The sequence below is a fragment of the Balaenoptera acutorostrata genome, chromosome 4 (assembly GCF_949987535.1).
Source record: "Balaenoptera acutorostrata chromosome 4, mBalAcu1.1, whole genome shotgun sequence".
Lineage (NCBI taxonomy): Eukaryota > Metazoa > Chordata > Mammalia > Artiodactyla > Balaenopteridae > Balaenoptera > Balaenoptera acutorostrata.
The window spans coordinates 5,579,281-5,604,968 of record NC_080067.1 but is presented as its reverse complement, the minus strand read 5'-3'; the positions used below and the strand labels follow the sequence as shown (position 1 = coordinate 5,604,968).

General features: G+C 39.3%; 1 protein-coding gene and 1 pseudogene across 4 annotated transcripts in view; one reads left to right on the top strand and one right to left on the bottom strand.

Moving 5' to 3' along the window:
- The window catches only part of ZNF385D (zinc finger protein 385D), a 949,103-nt gene that overhangs the window by 625,015 nt on the left and 298,400 nt on the right, over positions 1-25,688 (bottom strand). The window lies entirely within an intron of this gene.
- LOC103017498 (serine/arginine-rich splicing factor 11-like) lies at positions 2,115-3,551 on the top strand (annotated as a pseudogene).

Sequence of the window (25,688 nt, the reverse complement as noted above, 5' to 3'; positions counted from 1 at the left end):
GCAGCTTCCTCCTGCTCTATCACCAACTACCATGTGGTGAGAACATACAAGCAGTCCTTCGGGGACGTCCGTGCAGCAAGTAACTGAGGCCTCCAACCAACAGCCGAAGTGGATCTTCCAGCCCTGGTCAAGGCTTTCAGTGACTGTAGCCCCATTGCTTATCACTCCCTTCCAACATTTTAACCATCCTAGCCTCCATACTGTTCCTTGGACATCTCAGCAACCAACCGAATGAGGAACCCTGAGCCAGAATCACCCAACTAAGCCACTTCCACGATCCACAGAAATTACATGAGATGATAACAGTTTACTATTTATCCACTAATTTGGGGGTGACTTGTTATACAACAATGTATAACTAATACAGACATATACCTTTTTCACTAAAACAGGGAATTCCTGAAGCAGCCAGTGATATGAAATTTTGCCTAATTTCTTTAACTTTTCTGAACCTCAGTTTCTTCCTCTGAATAATGGAAACGATGTTATCTCTCACATCGATTTACTGTGAAGATTAAACAATTTATCATATGTACACAATGACTAGAACACTGCCTAATTAATTTTGATTTACTTACTTTTTCCTCAATAAGGAGCCTGCAAACATATTATGTCACTTTGTTTACACTTGTCTCAAAAGGTTGGTAAAAATGTAGTGAGGCCTCACAGTTAGAGAGAGCTTGATTCTTAAATGCATCATGATACAAAACATAGTGCATAAACTGTATTTGAAATAGATTTTCTCATAAAAATTTCTAGGAAAAAAGAGCATAATACTTGGAAATCCCACTGAAGCCTATGACAACTTATAAAGTCCCTCAAAGTAGTTAAATTGAAAATAACAATGGAATGAACGCATATTTGTAGAGGATTCTGTCCTCAGACGCCCCTCCGAGGCTGAAGGAATTGTGTCCATCTGCTGGGCATGCACCTGCTGACAGCCCTGATCTCATCCTTCTCCAGGAATTATGCTCAGTTGAAGAGAGCTGCCCTCCCCGACATCACAGCCCCTTTCTTGGGGCAGCCAGCATCCAATGACGGGTTCCCATGGGACTTAAATGTCCAGCTCCCTGCCCCCAGCTGTGCAATTATGAACAGGTCTCCCAGCTCCAATTCTCCCTTGGGGTGGTTGAGGCCTTTTCTGTGACTGCAGCACAGCCCAATTTTTCCCTCTAACAGTTATTACTCCTGCGAGCATGCCTCAAGAAACTTTCTGTAAGCAAATCTCCACCCCAGAATTTGCTTCCTGGAGAACCCAAGTTGCACCTCCTCATGGGTCTCACTTTGCACTTCACCTTCAGGGGTCTGCTGGCGTTAGACTCTAGTTGTGGGTCTAGAGGAACAGAGGGAGGTGGTGAGGACACCCGGCACTGAGTCTTAAGGGAGGTCATTTCAGGTTCCTCAGGCAATGCAGGCTTGTCCCCCCCAGAGGAGAGTGGAAAGAGATTGTTCTCTAACCTACGTGCCGTTGTTTTAGGAATAGGAAATGGAATTAGACGAGCACAGAGGGGCAGAGATTTTGTGATAATCTGCATGGTAACTCAGGACAATTTCAAGAGCTATTAAAAAGTACAGAATTTGTTGATTATTATATGAATTTCTTTAATAGTGTTATGTATCCTTAATGCTAGTGTATCAATAGGGTAATTCACCTAGGCAAGCACCCATCATGTTTTGACAGTATAATGTCGGAATTAAGATCATGGCCTCTAGAATCTTAGAAATGTGAGTTCAAATCCAAGTTAAGCTTCTCACTGTCTGTAAATTCTTAAATAAATTAGTTAACCTTTCCCAGCTTTGATTTTCATATCCATATAACAGGGAATATAAGACCGAGCTCTCAAAATTATTGTGATCACAATGAGATAATACCTGTAAACCATTTAGCTGTTTGCTCCATGTCTTAAAACCTTAATACATGATGATTGTTTCTGTTTTTGTTGTAAACACAGAAAGCAAAGGTACTAAAAGAGACTTTCCTGATGTTTGCAATGGGTCATCTTAAAAGACGGGGCACCACCAGCATCTGGGGCAGGAGGACAAAGGAGCCCATCCCGTTGCCAGTGCTGGCCTTGTGTCTTGGAATTACTTCGCTCGAGAGCGAGTAGGCAAGCAGCGCCATGAGCAACCCTACCATCGTCCCCAGCACTGGGGGCCCGGGCCCCAGCGGCGGGCCGGGGTGTGGGGGAGGCAGCGGCACCGAGGTAATCCAGGTGACTAATGTCTCCCCGAGCGCTAGCTCTGAGCAGATACGGACCCTCTTAGGTTCCCTAGGGAAGATCGACAAACTGCACCTCTTCCCACCTGATGATTCGCCTTTGCCAGTCTCATCCCGAGCCTGCTCTGTTAAGTTCCATGATCCGGACTCAGCAGTTGTGACACAGCATCTGACAAACACTGTATTCGTTGACAGAGCTTTGATAGTCGTACCATATGCAGAAGGAGTTATTCCTAATGAGACTAAGGCTTTGTCTCTGTTGGCACCAGCTGATGCAGTGGCAGGTCTTCTGCCTGGCGGTGGACTCCTGCCTACTCCTAACCCACTTGCCCAGATTGGCCCTGTTCCATTGGCTGCTTTGGGAGCTCCTCTCTTGGTCCTGCCCTTGCTGCACTTGGGCTTCCTGGCGCAAACTTGGACTCTCAGTCTCTTGCTGCAGATCAATTGCTGAAACTTATGAGTACTGTTGATCCCAAGTTGAATCATGTAGCTGCTGGTCTTGTTTCACCAAGTCTGAAATCAGATACCTCTAGTAAAGAAATAGAGGAAGCCATGACGAGAGTACCAGAGGCACACTTCCTAATTTCTGCTGCTATATAACCAGGTAAGAAGGAAGAAAAACGAAGGCACTCGAGGTCAAGATCATGTTCTAGGAGGAGGATTCCCTCATCTTCTAGGCACAGTGGTCAAGAAGCAGATCAAGAAGGCGATCACATTCTAAGTCAAGGAGCAGACGACGATCCAAAAGTCCAAGACAGAGAAGATCTCATTCCAGAGAGAGGGGTAGAAGGTCAAGGAGCACATCAAAAAACAGAGACAAAAAGAAAGAAGACAAAGAAAAGAAACGTTCTAAAACACCACCAAAAAGTTATAGCACAGCCAGATGTTCCAGAAGTGCAAGCAGAGAGAGATGACGATGAAGAAGCAGAAGTGGCACAAGATCTCCTAAAAAGCCTAGGTCTCCCCAAAGAAAATTGTCTCACTCACCATCCCCTAGGAGACATAAAAAGGAGAAGAAGAAAGATAAAGACAAAGAAAGAAGCAGAGATGAAAGAGAACAATCCACAAGCAAGAAGAAGAAAAGGAAAGATAAGGGAAAGGAACGGGAAAGAAAATCAGAGAGTGATACAGATGTGAAACAGGTTACACGGGATTACGATGAAGAGGAACAAGGGTATGACAGCGAGAAAGAGAAAAAAGAGAAGAAACCAAAAGAACCAGGTTCTCCAAAGACAAAAGAATGTTCTGTGGAAAAGGGAACTGGTGATTCACTAAGAGAATCCAAAGTGAATGGGGATGACCTCATGAAGAAGACATGGATATGAGCGACTGAATATTGCCTCTGTGGGAATCCAACTGTATACATGCATCAGTGTCACTCCTCTGGGTGATTTCTTAATGCTGTATTTGTTCATCTCAAATCTAGATGTATACAGCTCTGAGTCATAAATGATTATAAAGCTCTTGATGTTGATATTAGTTATTTATATCCAAAAGCTTTTAGAAAAATGATACATGGGTATCATTCTTGACAGGTAGAAATCTGATTGAGTAAACAAGCAGTTTTACTATTCTGGGTCTGCTTCATAACAAAAATGAAAAGCTGCACGCATCTACAGTAGGCATGGATTTTTTATGTTGTATGATCTCCTTTATTAAGTTTACTTACAGTATTTCTAGAATTTGATTCATTGCCGTAATAGAGCCATGTAGGGAATGCACTGAGTGCATGTTAATTGTGGCAGGAATATCCTAAATGTCATTCAGATCCTCCAACATGATGGATCTACTTATGGTCTTGTTTGTTGACATGACAAATTAACATTCTTATAGTTACAACTGGAAATGAGCATTTGAAACAGATAATCCTTTAAGCCTTGTGGCTAAAATTTTGTGGCTTTTGTTTAACTTTGAAAGGTTATATATGCACTAACCTTTTTTGATGGCTATAATTAGACTTTAATTACAGAAACAAGATTTCAAATGAAACTGTCTTTGGCAGTAAGTAAATAGCATATTTTGAAGTAGAGTTGTATACTTTTTCATAAGATGTCTGGGAATTTTTTTCCCTAAAATAATGTATTGAACATCTATATCAGTGAAAGTTATCTGCCTATCCTGAAGTCCATCTGTAAAAGAAAGTTATCTCTTGCCCTGATTTTCAATTTTCCACTCTTTTATTAATTTGTTTTAATCTCGTTGGAAAAGGGGGATAGTGCATTTTAAATTGACCTTCATATGCTTTTAAAAATAAGACAAATCTACTTGATAATGTACTTTTTATTTGATCTCAAGTTGTATAAAACCAATAAATTTTGTGTTACTGTTACTGCAGTAGTAATGAGGCACACAATGATTCCATGTTAAATGCAAAGTAGTTAGGCAACTGTTTTCTTACAGGAGTTTCCAAGCTTCACTTTTGTGCAATAAAAACAAAAGTACTATAGTCTGTGCCACGTTGATGTACAGTTTCTGAAATTGTTTTACAAGACTTTGATAAGAAAACCCTTAAACTTAAAAAAAAAAAAGAAAAGAAAAAAGAAAGACAGGGCAAAGAAGAAATGTAATGTAATGCTGAATGGCCTTGCCCCTTATCTCAGAAATTTGGTTGAAGCCCGCAAACGTGAGAACAATAGCTAAAAACACCCTTCCTACACCTCCACTTCCCTTTTGGGGAAACCCAACAAGTTTCCCCAAAAGGTGACCAAACTGGCCTTTCTGCCCTTATCCTAACTTTATTCAATAAGTACACATATAATACAAACATAAATAATATAAATATAAAGTAAGAGTAGATGTAAATAGAAATATAAATGTTAACTTAAATATATACAGAAGAGGAGTTCAGTGCTCTGGAATTAATAAGTAAGGAAATTACTTGGCTTTTCTCTTGCCCTCCTCATAAGACTTTGAGAGATCTGCCAAGAAAAGCACTAACAGAGAAGGAGGACCTTTAAGAGGGTGAAATAAATACCCCAGACCCCAGCTAGGTAGATGCCTGCAAAGCTGCAGAAACAGTCAAACCGACACCCAACTCAGATGTCTACAGAGTGCTTGGGAGAGCTTGTCTCTGCTTGATTGTAAAGACTGGTGCCTGCTTCTCCAGAAAGTTCTGAAGGTGGGAAGCCTCTGGAACATTCCCCAATGGCAGAGTCAAGACTAGCGCAACAGGAGTTTATGGTCTGCACTCCCACGTTGGTGTGGCAGGGATACCTGAGTTGGCCCTGCCAGGTGGGTGTAGGACAACATCCAGGTGTGAGCCAACTTGATGGGGCCTTAACCCAGGAGGGCCTTGCTTGCTTGGGCAAAGCAAACAGATCAATTTGTTGAGGAAAGGAGTGGGTGTGAGCTTAAGCAAGTGGTATGTTGGAGCATGTATCGCTCCAATTAGGCAAATACACAAGACCAGAAATCTGGCAAAGGGGGTTGTTTCCAAAGAACATAAAATACACTGCGGTAGAAAACCAGCACAAAATACCTATCATGACCAGTAGCCACAAACTGTACCAGGAATAAAAGACATTTTGTCCTTTTTCTTCTAATCTCTACACTCGCTATGCTGAGCCTGGAAAAGTCAGAAGGGAGAGAGATAAAAAATAAAACACAGATCACAGCCTTGTCTAAGTGGACTTGGGGAATCTGAATAACATTTGAGGCTCAATTTTGAAATCGGATCACCTAAGGATTGTTTAGCCCTGAAAGTGAGGATTATCAAAAAATAAGATTGTTCTTATAATTGAAAATGACAAGAGAGCTACTGTATCTTGCTGAGATGCCTTCAGTGCCAGGGAAAGGAGAGCCAACAGAGAAAGGTTGAAAGGAATGATGGGAGAAAAAAAATGCAGTCTGTTTCTGTGGTGTATTATGTTCAGCCCATGTAGTAAGTTGGGATAGAGTTAAAAGATATTTCTAGATAGGAGAAAAAAATAGACCGTTTATGAGACAACTGTAGTTTTGAAAAATCAAATATGAAAGAAAGGACAAAAATGATATAGGCTTCTGTGTTCCTAAGGGGGAAAAAAAAAGGTGAAAAGATGCTGGGTGAGATGATTCCCTACCTGTGCACCAGGGGGCACTGTAAAAGCAGGGCAGCTTCGTTGTTAGCAGTAACTAGACCAGAAGAAGAAATGCAGTTCGGGACGAACACCTATGAAGGTAAGTGGTGCGCACTTAGCTATTTACGTTTAGCCTACGTTTCCTAGTTGGTGGCTCAGGACCTGAGACTGAGCATAATTGTCACATGAACAAGAAACTGAAAATACATATCTTTGGAAACATAATCCAGGTTGCTAAATAAATTTCACCTCTACTGTTGCTTCACACTATCAATGATGTCTAAAATCAGACGTGCCCCATTCCAGTTTAGTTTCCCTACTTTCTAACATCCATAAATTCAGCAGTGGATGATGAAAGTCTAGATCACACTCAGGTATCTAATGTGACTGTAAAGAAGCATTCTTTCCCTCTGTGGAATTACTCTTTTAAAGGTTCCTGCTTTCCAATTTACATCATCTAGAAGCTGTTAAAGTAATGGCATAGGCATTAGAAAAATGAAAGGGAATATGGAAAAGAAGATTACTTGTGTCTGTGTTCTATTCATCACATTGCCTGTTGAGTTTATATCACTGGCTTCAGATTTATCCCGTTTCTTGTCTTTTATGACTGGAGACATTAAGGGCAACCTGTCAGCTCTGTAAAATAACATTTGTAATCCTTTAAATCTTCTCCATGTAATCTTTAATAACTGTCTTACGTTCAAGTTGACAGCAAAGCAAGTAATAAAATGCTTAATACCATTTTATAGGTCACATAACACAACAGTTTATTTTAGTTCAACAGGGCGATAACAGGTAACAGATAATGAAGTCAGTACAGATTTGTACAACATAGTTTGTGAGTCGGCAACAGCTTCGGAAAAGCCTTAGAAAATCTTCTTTTGAGCTATAACAAAACAGAAGTGCATTTCCCATTTTTCTCTCTTTCTAATGACTCATGAGAGTCAATCTCAGAGTTGCTGCACTCCAGTTTTCAAAACTTGATGTCTATTATTACGTAAACAAATCAACTTTTTAATGGGAAAGGATGTCTTTCTCCCAGAACTTCAAATGACAAAAGTGAAAGAAGCAAAGAAGTGATTATTCTACAACCATTTAGGAATACAAAATTATCTTAAGATCTCTCTAATACTGTAACAACCACTGGCTGCCTGTGACTATTGAAATAAAAATAGAAATTAATTGAAATGCTATAAAATGTAAAATCCATTAACTTTAACAAGATTGTATTCTTTCATTATGGCTTATCTCCCTTTTTATCTATTTTAATAGTTTAAACATAGTTACTTTAGAGGGTCTTCAGATCGTTGTATAATTTCTAGATATCTTGGTGCTAACTCCACTCATGTTTTGCACCTAGTGACACTGCGTCTTCACAGAAACCAGACTACTCTTTGGCGGTTTAGTTCCAGCTCTATGCTTTTAGCAATACTACAAATCCTGTCCCCTCTTTGGCATCTGACCATCCAGTGGTTAGGACTCTGCACTTTCACTGCCAAGGGCGTGGGTTCGATCCCTGGTCAGGGAACTAAAATCCCGCAAGCCACACAGCATGGCCAAAAAAAAAAAAAAAAAAAAAACACCTCAAAATGCCATCCTTGGCATATCTGTGTGTAGTGATCTGAGAGCTAACTATTTCTCTATTTCCTCCCTCCCTCCCCGTCCATTACTCACTCTTGAACTTTAACTTTCATTATATTCTTTGGAAGATCTACTCCAGCAGTTGGATGTGCCTGGTTTCCTACCAGTTCAACACCATTCACTAACACCCTCTCTGGTTGGTGATTTTTCTTTGATCCTTTTTGCATCTTCTTTTCCGCATTCCTTCCCATATATTTTTCAGGTCTAATTCCTATAATAAAATTTTCATTCTACATACTCCTAGTTGAACCCTAATTGAACTCTTATACTAAGGATAATTGAATTTCTACAGCTGGTATGTGAGGAAGGACGCTACAGAAGTGTTGGCAAATGCACAACTGTGAAGAAATGCTTCCAGCTACAAGTAAAAGAGAGTCTATTAATAGTATCTTAGATCAAAACGTCATGTAAAGCTAACTTAACAATAAATATAAAAGAAGGTATCTCAGAATTGGTACAGACACTTCAAGATATCATTACATACCAAGGCTCTAATTTACTCTCCATCACCCTCAGCTTTAATCTTTTGTTTTTATGTTTGGTGTTTCATTGTCACAAGAGGGCTGCCATGTCTCCAGAAATCACATCTGTGTTCAATTAATAAGAAGGTATAAAGTGCAAGATTAGCGGCAGGTGTCCCTTGTGTTAGAAAATCCAATGTTTTAACAAATTCCCCCCCAGCTGACCTCTCCTTATATCTCATTGGTCAGTATTGAGTCAAAGGAAAAATGAGATCACGGTGACTCAGGCTAATATGGATAATCTCTTGAATATGGCTGAAGGGTCTACATACCCTCACAACATAGGATCTCTAGCCACTGGCTAACAAATCAAGGTTCTTGTAGCAGGAAAGGAATATTTGAGGGGAAAGCAGGATGTTTATTGGGTAGGCAAGAGCCAGTGTCAGCCTTGGGATGGGGGGAGGAGGAACAGAATATATTCAGGATATGGCAAGACCCCAAAGGGGCTGGATTATATAGTAAATAGGTGATACAAAGGTAAGAGAAGCAACAAAAATGGCGTGCAAAACATGACGGACTTGACTCTAGAAAATTGAAGTTCATAGAAGAGTTTGAAACAAAAGAATGACACAGACATATCAGTGTTTTAGAATGGTATCTACTAGAATGTTTTGGTCTCTAAGGGGGAATAAAATGTCTCCACAAAGACTCCCCCTTCCCATAATCTTCCCTTAAGGAGGCGTGAAGATGAAACCCCAGGATTCCAGACCACTTTTCTAGGTGTAAAGGTAGTAGATACTCCACAGCATTGATAAACGGGGACTCCTCTACATGGCCCTCTTTCCCTTCTGTGTCCCCTGAAACAGCCCAGACCAAACCAGCAGCCTAGGGAACCTCAACTAAAGGCAGGCACCTTCCTTTGCTCCCCATGTCCCCTGTTGCTTTTGTGCTGCTGTCTGGTACAGGATGGATTTCAGAGTGCTAAGCTCTTGGCTACACTTAGAGAAAAGAACAACCTAGGGCAAATGAGACTTTGCTGCTCTGCTATTCTTATTGCTTTATTTGCTTTATTTTTTGTGTCACAAATTGGCTGAGTTCTGTATTGTGCCCTCACATTGATAACAGTGCTTTCCTAAATGCACTAAGTGACACATTCCACAAATGTGTCACTTAGAACTTTAAAGATAAGCAAACTTATATTTTATGAACATTATCTATTCACATTTTTTTTAAAAAACTGGTGATTTTATCTATTTAAAGCACTATCTATGCTCTGGATAAAGAAAGGGGTTCACTTATTTTTAAATAGTACCGCCTAAAATTATTTTTCTAAAAAGACAAGACAATCAATACATCCTACAGAGAAGTTGATGTCTGTGAAGTAACTGCTTTCTAGATACATTGTTCCTAAATTTTAAAACTTTATATTTAGCATGTCATTGGATGGCTCACACATTGCTAATTTTTTCCCGTTATAACTTGTAAGAGGGTGTTAGTTGGGTACTTTGTTCAATATTTTAAATTTACACTTAGAAAATTGAAACAAGTTTCTATGAGGGTTCCTCCCGGCCTTGGACACATTATGAGGAGGGGACATAGAAAGGTGAGGCTATTTTCAAAGGACCAAACAGCTGTTTTAGTCACAGAAAGTCCTACAGTCACTCAAGGATAAAGGGCATGAGAAAACACTCATGAAAGATGATTTAAAAAAACACAAAATTTTCAAATGAAAAATCAGAATATTTATAATGTTAAACTTTGTTAAGGGTCCAAGAAATCTAGATAAATGATGTCACCAAAGCAAACCACTGCAGCATCCCTAGGTTTATAGGTAAGCCAAGCAATTACAGAAGCATAAACATTAACAAACGAGGTCACTTCCAATTATTTTATTTGTCAACATTTGACAAAATTCAACATCCATTCATGATAAAAATCCTCATCAAAGTTGGTATAGAGGGAACATATCTCAACAAAATAAAGATCATTTGTGACAAACCCACAGCTAACAACATACTCAGTGGTGAAATGCTGAAAGCCTTTCCACTAAAGTCGGGAACAAGACAAGGATGCCCACTCTTGATACTTCTATTTAACATAGTATTGGATGTCCTAGCAACAGCAATCAGACAAGAAAAAGAGATAAAAGGCATCCAAATTGGAAGGGAAGAAGTAAAACTGTCACTATTTGCAGATGACATGACACTATGTATAGAAAACCCTAAAGACTCCACCAAAAAACTATTAGAACTAATAAATGAATTAAGCAAAATTGCACAATACAAGATTAATATACAGAAATGTGTTGCTTTTCTATACACTAATAATGAACTATCAGAAAGAGAGCAAAAAAGAAAAAATCCGATTAAAATTGCATTAAAGAAAATAAATACCTAGGAATAAACTTAACCAAGGAGGTGAATGACCTATACTTTGAAAACTACAAAACACTGATGAAGGAAATTGAAGATGATAACAAGAATGGAAATATATCCTGGGTTGACAGATTGGAAGAATTAATATTGCTAAGATGGCTATACCACCCTAAGCAATCCATGTATTTAATGCAAACCCTATCAAAATACCCATGATACTTTTCACAGAACTAGAACAAATAATTCTAAGATTTATGTGGACCCACAAAAGACCATCATTTGCCAAAGCAAACTTGAGAAAAAAGAAGAAAGCCAGAGGAACCATGCTTCCTGACTTCAAACTATACTACAGTGCTATAGTAATCAAAATAGCATGGTACTGGCACAAAAACAGACACATAGATCAATGCAAGAGAACAGAGAGCCCAGAAATAAACCCACAAACCTATGTTCAATTCATCTACAACAACAAAAAAAGGATGCAAAAACAAAAGGAGGCAAGAATATACAATGGAGAAAAAACAGTCTCTTCAATAAGCGGTGCTGGAAAAACTGAGAAGCTACATGAAAAAGAATGAGATTAGAACATTTCCTCACACCTTATACAAAAATAAAGTCAAAATGGATTAAAGACATAAATGTAAGACCAGAAAACATAAAAATTCTACATGAAAACATATAACACTCTTTGACATAAATCACAGCAATATTTTTTGATCTGACTCCAAGGCAAAGGAAGCAAAAGTAAAAATAAACAAATAGGAACTAATTTAACTTAAAGGCTTTTGCACAGCAAAGGAAACCACTGACAATGAAAGGACAACCTACTGAATGGTCGAAAATATTTGCAAATGATGTGATCGACAAGGGGTTAATATGGAAAATATACAAGCAGCTCATACAATTCAATATAAAAAAATTAAAAATGGGCAAAAAACCTGAATAGACATTTTTCCAAAGAAGACATACACATGGCCAACAGACATGAAAAGATGCTCAACATTACAAATCATCAGAGAAGTGCAAATCAAACCCAGAATGAGTTATGACCTCACAACTGTGAGAATGGCTACCATCAAAAGTCTACAAATAACAAATGTTGGCAAGGATGTGAAGAAAAGGGGGCTCTTGTGCCTTGTTGGTGGGAATGTAAATTCATATAGTCACTGTGGAAAACCGTACGGAGGTTCCTCAAATAACTAAAAAAAAAATTACCATATGATCCAGCAATTCCACTCCTGGGTATATATGCAGAAAAAGAGAAAACATTAATTCGAAAAGATACATGCACCCCAATGCTCATAGCAGCATTATTTACAATAGCCAACATATGGAAGCAACCAAGTGTCCACCAGCGGATTAATGGATAAAGAAGATGTGATATATATTCCACACACACACACATACACACACACACACACACACACACAATGGACTATTACTCAGCCATAAAAAAGAATGAACTTCTTTGATTTGAATCAATGTGGATGAACCTAGAGATTATTATGCTTAGTGAAATAAGGCAGACAGAGAAAGACAAATACTCTATACATTTACATGTGGAATATAAAAAATAAAAGAAATGTATATAAGAAAACAGAAACAGGCTCACAGATACAGAAAACAAACTGGTGGATACCAGTGGGGGAGGGAAAAATGAGGGGCACGTTAGGGGTGGGAATTAAGAGATACAACTACTATGTATAAAGAAAATAAGCTACAAGGATATATTGTACAGTGCAGGGAAATATAATCATGACTTTGTAATAACTTTAAATGGAGTATAATCTATAAAAGTATTGAATCACTATGCTGTACACATGAAACTAATATAATATTGCAGGTCAACTCTACTTCAACAACATATCTAAAGTGAAAAATAAATAAAAAACAATTATGTTGTTTGTAACAACTTACAATTTCAAATAGATTCAATTCAACCACTTTCTTTAAAGTTCTAGTGAGTTTATTAAGTTTGCATGATACATGATTAATATACAAAATCTATTGTATTTCTATACAATAACAGTAAACAATTAGAAAGTGAAATTTAAAAATTAGTACCATTTGAAATAATATTAAAATTTTGAAATACTGAGGGGTATAACAGACAATACGTGTGCAAATGTTTATGCTGAAAACTACAAAGCACTGCTCAAAAATTGAAGATGATTTAAATAATTTTTTTAAGTTTGTATAGCCACTTTTTTTTTCAGTTGTACATGTACTCACTTTAATCACTTTTATTAATCTCTGTTTTCATATGTCTTCGGAAAGCATTTAGTACATTGAAATATTTAAGAAAGATTTCTTTGAAAAGTATAGATGTTAACCTATATTGAGAAAACAAATTGAATCCAGCATTCCCCATAGTTGGCCAGAAGTTAAAACATTCTACCTATTCATTTACCACATCTATGAATAGAATACAAAATGTCCACAGACTGAACACTCTGAAAGAGAAAGGCAGTGTGATATTCATGAAGTAACTCAATCCTGGATGCTGAATGTTGGCCTCACACAGGGTTAAACAATGCATGTTTCCACACTGCAAATTACCCTCCTCTCTTACTATAAGAACTATAATATTTGACAGATAAATACTATTCCAGTTTCCATCCCATTCTTCATATCTCTAAATCATCTTAATCAAACTCCTACCCAATGTAGAATCTCAGGAATATTTGCGGCACATGGCAACCCATCTAAACAGTGGGCAGATGCATCCTTCTCTGAAAGTAAGAAGCAGTAGTTTAGATGCAAACCTGACAACGATTTCATCTGGCTTCATACTAGGGATCACTGAGCGACTGAAGGAAATCACTGGCATTTGCCTCCACATCGTACATTTAATTATTAAATCCCACTGCCATCACTGACCTCCGGCCATTCTCAGGAGCCACCTATGAAGTTAATTGTACCTATTCCTCTACATGTCTCTCATTTTTTTAGCTTATTATTTTATATTGGAGTATAGTTGATTAACAATATTGTGATAGTTTCAGGTGTACAGCAAACTGATTCAGTTATACATATACATGTATCTATTCTTTTTCAAATTCTTTTCCCATTTAGGTTGTTACATAATATTAAGCAGAGTTCCCTGTGTTATACAGTAGGTCCTCCGTGGTTATCAATTTTAAGTATAGGAGTGTGTACATGTCAATCCCAAACTCCCTAACTATCCCTTCCCCCCACCCTTCACCCCCGGTAGCCATAAGTTCGTTCTCTAAGTCCCTGAGTCTGTTTCTATTTTGTAAATAAGTTCATTTGTATCATTTCTTTTTAGATTCCACATATAAGCAATATCGTACAATATTTCTCTTTCTCTGTCTGACTTACTTCACTCACTATGACAATCTCTAGGTCCATCCATGTTGCTGCAAATGGCATTATTTCATTCTCTTTAATGTCTGAGTAATATTCCATTGTATATATGTACCATATCTTCTTTATTCATACCTCTGTCGATGGATATTAGGTTGCTTCCATGTCTTGGCTATTGTAAACAGTGCTGCAATGAACACTGGGGTGCATGTATCCTTCTGGACCATGCTTTTCTCAGGATAAATGTCCAGGAGTGGGATTGTGGGATCATATGGTAGCTCTACTTTTAGTTTAAGGAACCTCCATACTGTTCTCCATAGGAGCTGTACCAACTTACATTCCCACCAACAGTGTAGGAGGGTTCCCTTCTCTCCACACCCTCTCCAGCATTTGTTGTTTGTAGATTTTTGATGATAACCATTTTGACTGGTGCGAAGTGATATCTCATTGTAGTTTTGATTTGCATTTCTCTAATAATTAGCAATGTTGAACATCTTTTCATGTGCTTCTTTGTCATCTGTATGTCTTCCTTGGAGAACTATTTAGGTCTTCTGCCCATTTTTTCACTGGGTTGTTTGTTTTGATGATATTAAGCCACGTGAGCTGTTGTAAATTTTGGAGACTAATCCCTTGTTGTTCATATCATTTGCAAATATTTTCTCCCATTCTGTGGGTTGTCTTTTCATTTCATTTATGGTTTCCATTGCTGTGCAAATGCTTTTGAATTTAATTAGTTCCCAATTGTTTATTTTTGTTTTCATTTCCATTGGTCTGGAAGGTGGATCAAAAAAGATCTTTCTGTGATTTATGTCAGAGAATATTCTCCCTATGTTCTCCTCTAAGAGTTTTATAATGTCTCGCATAACATTTAGGTCTTTAACCCATTTTGAGTTTATTTTTGTGTGTGGTGTTAAAGAATGTTCCAATTTCATTTTTTCACAAGTAGCTGTGCAGTTTTCCCAGCATCATTTATTGAAGAGACTGTCTTTCCTCCATTGTATAATCTTGCCTCCTTTGTCATAAATTGACCATAGGTGAGTGGGTTAATTCTGGGCTTTCTATCCTGTTCCATTGATCTATAGTTCTATTTTTGTGCCAGTACCATATTGTTTTGATTACTGTAGCTTTGTAATATAGTCTGAAGTCAGGGAGCTTGATCCCTCCAGCTCTGTTTTTCTTTCTCAAGACTGCTTTGGCTATTTGGGGTCTTTTGTGTCTCCTTACAAATTTTAAGATTTTTTGTTCTAGTTCTGTGAAAAATGCCATTGGTAATTTGATAGGGATTGCATTGAATCTGTAGATTGTCTTGGGTAGTATAGTCATTTTGAAAATATTGATTCTTCCAATCCAAGAACATGGTATATCTTTCCATCTGTTTGTGTTGTCTTTGATTTCTTTCATCAGTGTCTTATAGTTTCTGGAGTACAGGTCTTTTGTCTCCTTAGGTTGGTTTATTCCTAGGTATTTCATTCTTTTGATGCAATGGTAAATGGGATTGTTTCTTGAATTTCTCCTTCTGATCTTCTGTTGTTAGTGTACAGAAATGCAACAGACTTTTGTGTATTAATATTGTAACCTGAAACTTTACCGAATTCATTGATGAATAGTTTTCTGGTAGCATCTTTAGGATTTTCTATGTATAGTATCATGACATCTGCAAACAGTGACAGTTTAACTTCTTTTCCAATTTGGATTCCTTTTATTTCTTTTTCTTTTCTGATTGTGCTGAATTCTCTTAACTTTTGTGTGTCTGTAAAGTTTTTGATTTCTCCATCAAATCTGAATGAGAGCCTTGCTGGGTAGAGTATTCTTTGTTGTAGGTTCTTCCCTTTCATCACTTTAAATATATCATGCCACTCCCTTCTGGCCTGAAGAGTTTCTGCTGAGAAGTCAGCTGATAACCTTATGGGAGTTGCCTTATATGTTATTTGTTGTTTTTCCCTTGTTGGTTTTAATATTTTTTCTTTGTCTTTAAATTTTCACAATTTGATTACTATGTGTCTTGGCATGTTTATCCTGTCCTTGGGTTTATCCTGCCTGGGACACTCTGTGCTTCCTGGACTTGGGTGACTGTTTCCTTTCCCACATTAGGGAAATTTTCAAATATTATCTATTTGAATATTATCTATTATCTCTTCAAATATTTTCTTGGGTCCTTTCTCTATCTCTTCTCCTTTTGGGACCCCTATAATGTGAATGTTTGTGCATTTAATGTTGTCCCACATGTCTCTTAGACTGTCTTCATTTATTTTCATTCTTTTTTCTTTATTCTGTTCTGCAGCAGTGATTTCCACCATTCTGTCTTCCAGGTCATTTATCTGTTCTTCTGCCTCAGTTACTCTGCTATTGATTCCTTCTAGTGTGTTTTTCATTTCAGTTATTGTATTGTTCATCTCTGTTTGTTTGTTCTTTAGTTCTTCTAGGTCTTTGTTAAACATTTCTTGCATCTTTTTGATACTTGCCTCCATTCTTTTTCCAAGATCCTGGATCATCTTCACTATCATTATTCTGAATTCTTTTTCTGGAAGGTTGCCTATCTCTACTTCATTTGGCATATTTTTTGGGGTTTTATCTTGTTCCTTCATCTGGGACATAATCCTCTGCCATTTCATTTCATCTAACTTTCTGTGATTGTGGTTTTCATTCTGCAGGCTGCTGGATTGTAGTTCTTGCTTCTGCTGTCTGCCCTCTGGTGGATAAGGCTATCTAAGAGGCCTGTGCAAGATTCCTGATGGGAGGGACTGGTGGTGGGTAGGGTTAGGTCTTGTCTCTCTGGTGGGCAGGGCCATACTCAGTAAAACTTTAATCTGCTTGTCTTCTGCTGCTGGGTGGGCCTGTGTTCCCTCCCTGTTGATTGTTTGGCCTGAGGCGTCCCATCACTGCAGCCTACAGGCTAATGGCAGGGCTAATGGTGGCCTGCGGGAGGTCTCATGCCAATGAGTATTTCCCAGAACTGCTGCTGCCAGTGTCTTTGTCCCTGCCATGAGCCACAGCTGCCCCCCGCCTCTGCAGGAGACCCTCCAACACCAGTAGGTAAGTTTCATTCAGTCTCCTATGGGGTCACTGCTCCTTTCCCCTGGGTTCTCGTGCGCACAAGACTTTGTGTGTGCCCTCTAAGAGTGGAGTTTCCGTTTCCCCCAGTCCTGTGGAAGTCCTGCCATCAAATCCCATTGGCCTTCAAAGCTGGATTCTCTGGGGGCTCCTCCTCCTGTTGCCAGACCCCCAGGCTGAGAAGCCTAACGTGGGGCTCAGAACTTTCACTCTAGTCGGAGAACTTCTGTGGTACAATTGTTCTCCAGTCTGTGGGTATGGCACTTGATTCCATCATGATTGCGTGCCTCCTACCTTCTCACCATGGCTTCCCCTTTGTCCTTGGATGTAGGGTATCTTTTTTGGTAGGTTGCAGTGTTTCTTTGTCGATGGTTGTTCAGCAGTTAGTTGTGATTCCAGTGCTCTTGTAAGAAGGGGTGAGGGCACATCCTTCTACTCTGCCATCTTGAGCTAATCCGTCTCATGTATGTCTCTCATTTTCCAGAGAATAAACACTAGCTCAATATTTCAATTGTACTTCAAAAATATCCCTGATGATTTTTGAGTCTTTGTTTGGCAGATAAGGAAGCTGAAGTATGGAACGTATGTTTCATCCAAGGACTCAAAGAAGGTAAGTAAAAGCTCTAAGTTTGGGAGACTGGGATTGACATATATACACTAATATGTATAAAATGGATAACTAATTAGAACTTGCTGTATTAAAAAAAAAAAGCTCTAAGTTTTTCTTTCTGGCTGTGCAGTTAAATGCCTAATACATACGCTCATGCTATTTTCACTCTGCCCTCTCTATTTACAGGTGGTACATCTGGTGACAGCCTCATCTCAGACTCCTCTGAAGTAACCTTTAATGCACCAACCCTGCAAAGACTTCCTTCAGTAGCTGATTCTGTTTACCAAGGTGGCTGTTTAGAAGAAAGATATGATGTAAAATTCTTTTCCTGAGAAGGACAATAATTTATACCTGTAACGCCATGGGAGGTAAACTGTTATACTATTATTTTCATTTCCGCATCTTAGTGACAACAATGCACTTAAGCGTTGAGAAAACTGAATCATGGGATGATAAATTTGACTCTTTTATTCCAATTCAGTGTTATAGATAGTAACTGAAGCTACCTTGTGGTAAGGAGGTCTGAGAAAGAGTAGAATTTCTTTTTTTTTTTTTAATTTATTTTTATTTTCGGCTGTGTTGGGTCTTCGTTGCTGCGCGCGGGCTTTCTCTAGTTGTGGCGAGCGGGGGCTACTCTTCGTTGCAGTGCGCGGGCTTATCATTACGGTGGCTTCTCTTGTTGCGGAGCATGGGCTCTAGGCACACAGGCTTCAGTAGTTGTGGCACGTGGGCTCAGTAGTTGTGGCTCACGGGCTCTAGAGCGCAGGCTCAGTAGTTGTGGCGCACAGGCTTAGTTGCTCTGCGGCATGTGGGATCTTCCCGGACCAGGGCTCGAACTCGTGTCCCCTGCACTGGCGGGTGGATTCTTAACCGCTGCGCCACCAGGGAAGTCCCTAGAATTTCTTAACTGCACGTGGAAAGTCCTTAACTAGACATGGGCAAAGCCACGTGTAACAGACTGCTGTGACTATACTTTGGCATTACACTGCATCCCTTGGTACCTGTGGGGGATTGTTCCCAGGACCACCCCAACCCACCCCCATGCCGGATATCAAATATCCACAGATGCTGAAGGCCCTTACATAAAATGGCCTAGTACAGTCAGTCCTCTGTATTCACAGGCTCTGCACTGGAACCATGGATACAGAGGGCCAACTGCATATATTCCCTAGAATTTACTTGTGGATTGAAAAATAAAAAGGAACATGACCATCTTAATAAAATACTCGAGATTTTGGTCATGTAAGAGGCTTCTTCTGTTCCTTCAAGCAGAATCAAGCATCCTCTAAAGAATGCCATCAAGGATCACTAGAACTTAAGAAGAACAGCTCCATGCTGAAGTGCTGGTACATAAAGAAGTATTATACTTCTCAGATGTTCCTCTATGGATTTGGTTACAGAGTAAAATTTTTAAAAGCAGATGATTTTAAAAATCTATGTTGTATTGTTATATAAAGGGAGCAAAATTGAACAAAAGAAGTAAGTAATGGAAGTCAGATGGAAGGAAAGGAGAGAGGGAAGAAGGGAAGGACAGGGGAAGAGGAAGGAAGGATGGAGGGAAAGGGAGATACATTAGAAAAGTCAGACAAGTAGAAAACATAATAGAGAAGTACAAACCTGACTCCATACTGGATCCGTTTCTTTTACTTTAATCTTTGTATTCTATTGCTTTTGCTACAGGTTAATCACTAAAAGGATATTGTCTATAGCTTAAAGTATATATAATGACCCATCTCCAGGAACCCTGCCTTCCATGCCTGGGTATTAAGCTAAAATACCTGTTTAGCTCACAGGAAACATCCTGACCAGACTCACCTGTGAATGGCTGCAGGGGGGAAGAAATTAACACATCCCCTCTCTGGAGTCTGGCCAGAACCAGGAAGTATCTACAACAACTTACTGCCTTTTTTTTAACTTTACCTCTTACCTCCCCCTCTTTGTCCTATAAAAGAAACTAGCACCCAAACCCGGGAAAGATGGTTCTTTGGGACAGTAGTCCACCATCTCCCATCTGCTGGCTTTCCGAAGAAAGTCGCTCTTTCTTGCCTCAGCACCATTTCTCGATTATTGGCCTGTCATGCAGCAAGCAGTATGAGCTTGGACTCGGTGACAAAAATACGGAGGAAATACTAAAGGTTGGATGAAGGGTGGGAGAGAGGAGAGGAACCAAGGAAACTAAGAAACTAAAAGGAAAGGTCTAGATTTGATTCCTAGTGCCCTGGAATACATATGCTTCCCTGAGGCTATGCTGCTTGATTCTAATTGAGGTTCCCTGGGGCCCAAGTTAAAAGCTTCTGCTCTCAGTACACAGAGAAGCTGGCTCTCTTCTTATTTGGTTTCCAGGCACTTTCATTCTTTTCAGAAGTGCAGACTTCCAGCTCAAAGTACCTCAAATCACCACTGAAGTAGAAAGCTCTTCAGTCATAAAAAAGCAGCTTCCCTCAGGGCAGAGATGCATGGACTTAGCAAGCTAAAAGCACCCTTGGAATACACCTGCTGGAAACAAAGCTAGGTTCTGGTCAAAACCCAGACCTTCAGTCATCTTTAAGTCCCAAATTATTCACTGAAATCATAATTTGGAGACAAATCCTATCATACTCCCCTTTCAGGTCCCTGCTTTTCGTGTTCTAAGTTACTTTAATTTAAAATGTGTTTTATGTAAAGAGGAGATTGGTAGCTAGGGGAGGGAAAATGAGCCTAATTTCCTCTGAAGGAGGTTGGGGTGAGAAGGGTAAAGTGCCATGATTTCTCCCCTGTTAATGCTTTACTCCTTAGGGTATGAGGAGTTGAAATTTCCAGAAATTCCATCTTTCTTGAAATTTAATAATCGCCTTTTTTTTTTTTTTTTTTTAATTTATTTATTTATTTATTTTTGGCTGTGCTGGGTCTTCGGTTCGTGCGAGGGCTTTCTCTAGTTGCGGCAAGTGGGGGCCACTCTTCATCGCGGTGCGGGGACCGCTCTTCATCGCGGTGCGCGGGCCTTTCACTATCGCGGCCCCTCCCGTTGCGGGGCACAGGCTCCAGACGCGCAGGCTCAGCAGCTGTGGCTCACGGGCCCAGCTGCTCCGTGGCATGTGGGATCTTCCCAGACCAGGGCTCGAACCCGTGTCTCCTGCATTAGCAGGCAGATTCTCAACCACTGCGCCACCAGGGAAGCCCTCGCCTTATTTTTAAGGAGTATAAAAAGCCACACTCAACGAACTTTCTTGGGTAGAAAAACATTGGCAAGGAATAAAAAAGCATGGACCCTAGTCCATGGCACCCATTACAAGACTACGCAATTAGTTTAGGCTTTTAGTATTTCTTCACCTGTAAAAGGAGGGTAATACAGGTTACCCCGCTATCTGAAAGTAGGGTGTTCCTGTGAAACCTTCCCTAAGTGGAAATGGTGTAAAGTCAAGATGCAATGACCTAAGAGATGCACAAAATAAATCGAGGTAAAGCATAGATGCTCACAGAAACAGTTCAAAGCCATTGGTGACTTAATGCCGAGATGCTGAGTGTAGTTCCCGGGGGGAGGGGAAGGATTTGGAGGCGATGCCACTCTCAGGGGTGGCGTGGGGTTGAAGGTGGGGCGTGAGGGCATTGCTCTATCACAGCTGCTGCTGCAAAAAAAATGCTGAGCACTGTTTTTGCTTTTCACTTTTTTTTTTTTTTTGGTAAAAGCAAATATCCTCTTCGAAGTCCTTTCAGTTAGCAAAAATCAAGTAATAAAATAATGTAAGTCTTCGTAAAGCAAAGTAGTATAAAGCAAGCTAACTTTCGAAAAGCGGGGGATGCTTGTATTAGCTTCCTACCTTTCTAGTTTGTGGTGGGCGTTAAAGGAAGGGGAGCTCACACAGTAGGGATTATGAACTGTTAGCTGAATTAAGGAATACATTTGGAATCTCTCTATATAGGTAGAAGCACAATTTTAAGTGTCATAAAAAACGCAGGAAGAGGTTAAATGCCAATCCCATAGACTTCGCCAAGGCAATATACCCATTTCTACCGAGAGAAACATTTATCTCCCACGAAGCAACTTTTTACAAGCAAGATTATTTTATATAATTCACAAATGGTTTTGCATCCTTTAAAAGGGCAGCTTATCCTTGTGTGTTGAAAGGAACATACTTATTAAAAATCTGGTTAATTTTTTTTTCTGCTTATCCTGAAGTACATTGATTTAATCTTTCCTGCACATTTCCAGGGATCTTCAAATCGAGTTCCTGAGTATTCTGGTACCCTAAGTAACTCTTGGTGGACATTAATATTTTCCTAGGATGATTTTTTCTGTTTCGGTGTACCTACATGATGAAGACATCTAGAGTGAAATTCCCAAAGGATTTACAGAAACAAATGTCAACAGCTGCGTGATTTGCTTGCCTGTGCCAGCTCGTTTGCTCTGAACAGAAAAGGCAAAGACAAGCTGATCCCACAGTGATCAGACGGAATGAAGGCATTGATTATGTCAATGCGAGAATAATTAGATACATAGTCACCATAAACAGCCTTTGAAGTGTTTCAATAGCTATAATTTCATCCATTGCTATCATCTAGCTCTTAGCAGAGAAGCCAACTCTCAATTTTTCTGTGGATGGATCTAAGCAAAAAGGATTTGGTCCATTGCCTAATACTAGAAGATTACTTATAAGTGGTAGTTGAACAAGAATCTTATATATTGCTCACTTCTGACTGTTGCAAGTGAAAATTATACAAGCAGACTACTTCCCCGTTTTAAATTCCTGATTCAAACCTAAATTGGGACTGCCTAGTATTACTACTGTAACCGAGCAGGACCCTATGAGCCCTTCCCAGAACAGACCCCAGCCATGTCCTCCGTCTCCCTTTTGTCTGTAGAAAAACTTTAGTCAAAGAATAAACTTAATCCGAGAAGTGAGAAAATGCAAGAAAGGAAAACAGTCAAGCAAGACAAAATAATACTTTAGCCATTAAACGAAGTCAAAGACCTTTAGTTCTTCGGAAACGGCTATAGATAATATTCTGAGCCATGGCCTTTGAGCTGTTTTGCAGATACTGAAACCCCCATCAGCTGGGAGACGTTAACTGTCTGCCGCCCACAATCATGTAGACCCCCGAACAGTTGGAACCAAAAGGTTGATGATGCCGACTCCCAATGACCTCACCACCAACCAATCAGGAGAATGTCTACGAGCTGACCACGCCCTGCTCCTTGAACACTATGACTCCTCACTACCCCCTCCAGGGCGGGACACACAGTCTTGAGGGCATTAGCCCTCTGTGGCCCCCTTTGCCTGGCAAAGCAATAAAGCTATTCTTTTCTACTTCACCCAAAACTCTGTCTCCCTGTTTCTATTCGGCATCAGTGAATAGAGGCTGAATTTCGGCAACACTACTATATTTCTATAGTTTGCTTAATATTCACAATATGAGAAAATAACCTTCTTCTTTCTTCAAAATGTATGCTCCCATCCTCCACCCAACTCTCATTTGATTACCTTACATATACTTCATTGAGATGGCCATGCCCTTACCTTCCCATCTCAGATCAATCGTCCTTTTCCCATCACCGTCCCCTCCTGTGATCATGGAGGAAGGCAGCCTCTGACCATCAAGGGTGCATCCTTCCACTGGTACACTGGACCCCCTCTCTTTCACATCTTTATACGAGGTACATTAGTTCTGCTAGTTCAATGGTCTCAAAATGTGGTCCCCAGACCAGCAGCACCACTTAGGAACCTGAATCAGAAACTCTGGAGGGTTATTCTGAAGTCTTATAAAGTTTGAGAAACCACTGAGTTAGTTCAGTGGCCCTCAATACTAACTACATATTTGAATTATGTGGGGAATTTTTAAAATACCAGTTCCAGAGCTCCACGCCCAGAGATTTTGATTAACTTGGTCTGGGATTGGCCCAACCATTGATGTTTTAAAAATCTTCCCACATGATTATAGCATGACACCAGAGTTGAAACCACTGAAGGTTGAAGCCTTTCTCTCTCCTATATTGTCAACCTCAATGATCGTTTCATAAGATGGTTTTGCCACCATAGTTCATCACGTAATTACTTAGGAACTTATATATGTTCCTTGTCTACCTCTTTACAGCTAATGGGTCCTGAAAACCCATTCTGTTTTATCACACAAGTTAGACCGTTACTGATACTGTAGGTCCTAACAGCTCCAAAGTTGTGAGGATCTTGTGTCAACGACCCCAGGAAACTTTAATGAATAGACAATTGATACAGTTATGCATGCAGCTGACACGGCTACTTTAAACTCATGTGCTGAGAACACTCATTCTACTTGTGCCTTTAGAGAACCCAATGTCCATGAGCAACAAACAACAAAGAAATAAAGAATCTGCTTTCATTCTGTATCTTGATAGAAACTCATAAACTTTAAAGAAAAGTAAAATTCATCATGTAATTCAAAGTTGTAAGTTCTTTGCCCCTCAATATTCATCACAGTTGTTATTTGTATGCATACATCTATATAGCTATAATAGCTCTAGATTATATAAACATATCAATAACTATAGATTATAGGTATTCAATCTGCATATATGTATATATAAAATATATATGTATCATGTATCTCCAACTATATTATAAATCTCTGAAGATCAACAAGTGCATCTTAAATCCCTTTATATCTACCACATTACCGATTAAAATGTAATAGATGCTCAATTAATGATTTTTGTTAAATGCTTGTTAATTTAGGTTAGCTTATTAATTTATTTGCACAAAATTCTTCCTACCCTCTTCCTATATTCCATCCACCCGTGGATTCTACTTTAAGATGTCGGAAGTAGTGTGCTACAGACTGGTTTGGGAACATGAGTTTAACTCCTTATTCTCACATTTAAGAGCTCCATTCCTTTGATCGAGCTCCTTAACCTCCATCTCCCACAAAATATTGTATTAATATCCAAATTATCTAATTCATAGCTTTCTAGTGAAACATACTGATATGTACACATGCTTTTAAAACTGTGAGATAATGTAGAAGTTCAGAATTGTTACAATAATGGCAGAGGCAGAGATGAACTAGCCATTCACCAGAGCAGTTTCCTCTTCCCCCTAAGCTCACAGCTAGCCTGTGCTCTCCTAGAAGATTGGTGTTCTAGAAGATAGAATATCTTTGCCTCCTGTTGTCCAGAAACACCCACATTAAGTCAGGGCCAACTGACAGCTACCTGTTTTGGTAAGTAAAAATCTACTGGAATATTAGTACACCCACTTATGCATGTATTATCCACAGTTGCTTTCAAACTAAAACAGCAGAGCTGAGTAGCTGTGGTAGAGACTATATGGCCAGAAAACCCTAAGATACTTACTATCTGGTCCTTTGCAAAAAAGGTGCAGTCCACTACTTCAGCAAAAACAAACTATTACTCTATAGATCCACTGAAATTGTTAGATTTGCTTTTTACAGCACGTAGTATTACCCCTGCTAACACAAGGATCTCACATTCTCTTAAAGTTACTATCTATTTCTCCCCTTAGTAGTCCCAAAGGCAATGGCTTGCTTTGTGGTTGCTTCTTGTTTCCTTTCATGTTTTTAATCTATCAAGCCAAATAAATGGTTTGGTACTACAGTGTTAGGAATCTTCTGATTGGAGGATGTTTATCCACAGAGCATATGCTTGTGAGATATTCTCTGAAGAGCAATGATTATTTGAATATCACACATTTCTCGTGAAAATGATGCCTTGCATTCAAGCAAGATAGTAAAATTAAACAAAGTACTATTTTCTCACTTACTATGGCCACCATCTGTAACATATGCACGTGACAGAGACTGCCAACTGTCTGCCAATATCCATTTCCTCTGAGCCCTTCATTGTTTTAGCTAAACACATGGGTGCCCAGAAGAAACAAAAAAGATTTCGTTACCCAGTCTCCCTTGAAAATAGCTATGTTATGTGTCTATGATCTGGCCAAAAGAAGTAAGTGAAAATGAGGTGTACAAATTCCAGGAGTG